The sequence below is a fragment of the Ananas comosus genome, linkage group 9 (genome assembly GCF_001540865.1).
Source record: "Ananas comosus cultivar F153 linkage group 9, ASM154086v1, whole genome shotgun sequence".
NCBI classification, from domain to species: Eukaryota; Viridiplantae; Streptophyta; class Magnoliopsida; order Poales; family Bromeliaceae; genus Ananas; species Ananas comosus.
The window spans coordinates 3,972,287-3,973,732 of NC_033629.1; positions in this window are offsets into that span (position 1 = coordinate 3,972,287).

The following is a 1,446-nucleotide window of genomic DNA, read 5'->3' on the forward strand; positions in this document are numbered from 1 at the left end:
AGCAGAACTGCTGTGCTCTTAGGAGCACGGAGGCCTCCGTGCTCCTAAACCGTTTTCGATGATGGAATTTCTGAATCGACAATCAGCTTCATTAGACTTGATCTAGTGTATTTGAAGTTTCTAGAAAATAATTTTCGTGATTTATCTAGCGAAAGGATTGAAGATCAATAATTTTTAATGGTTGATGTCTGTCGTTTTCAAGTTTAACGGTGTAGAAGCATTTAAATCAGATGAAATTTGATACAAAATTTTTTATACTATCCACAACATGATCAATATTTCTGATCGAAAATATTAGTGCTATATTATCACTTTTTATAGGATTTTTATTTTTAGCCGTTGATGTTAAATTCTTTCGATTGCTAGGTATATGATATCGAAAAATCGCAAAAATTATTTTCTAGAAACTTCAAATACGTTAGATCAAGTCTAACGGAGCCGACGTCGATTCGAAAATTCCATCATCGAAAACGGCTCAGGAGCACGGAGGCCTCCGTGCTCCTAAGAGCATAGCAAGCCTGCTCTCTCTCTCTCTCTATATATATTGAGAGAGAGAGAGAGAGAGAGAAGGAGAGTCTAGCTACTATCCTTTTAGGAGGATGTAGGCTTTCGTCTATAGTATTTATAATGTTTAGAAACTAAATTTTATAAATTTTAAAGGGATAATTTCATAGATGCCCTTCTAGGGACTATTAATTTCATCAATGCCCTTCTAAAATTGATAATATCATGAATGCCCTCCAATATATCAAAAACTATCATAAATGTCCTTCACTAGTTAAGTTCTGTCAAAGCCCCTTTAAAATGGAGTTATATTTTAAAATGCCATTTTTACCCTTTATCTCTCATCAACAGTAGAAATACTAATAGATATTTCAAGACAATTTCTGTAAACCTAAATTTGATTATTTAATATACTAAATATTAAATTAAATTATTAATACATATTAATTATTAAAAAATATATAAAAATTGTATTTTATATATAGCATGTTTTTATATGATTTTGGTTTTGTTTTTGGCTTCGGATTTTGGTTCAGGTTTGGTTTGGATATAAACCAAAACCATAACTAAGTTTGAATATAATGTGATTTTATTTTTTTTTGTAACTTTAATTGAAACTATTTGTACTCAGCGTTGATTAAGCTCATCCCATTCAAAATCGAGTTCAGATAAAATTGTGTACCTATATCAATTCACATTCCTAATCAGTAATAGTAATTTTGAAATAAAAGATAGATTTTTTTTTTTTTCTTGGTTAAAAAAATTTTTAAGCTTCCAATATTAAAAAAAGATAGGAAAAATCCTCAACTTTTATTTTTATTTAAATTTTTATACATAGTTATTTACTTGCCAAAATTTAAATAGAGCCACTAGATTTGGTAAAATCATCAAAAAATTTGATAAAATTCTCATTTTTCATACACTAAAATTAGTTAATTTTTT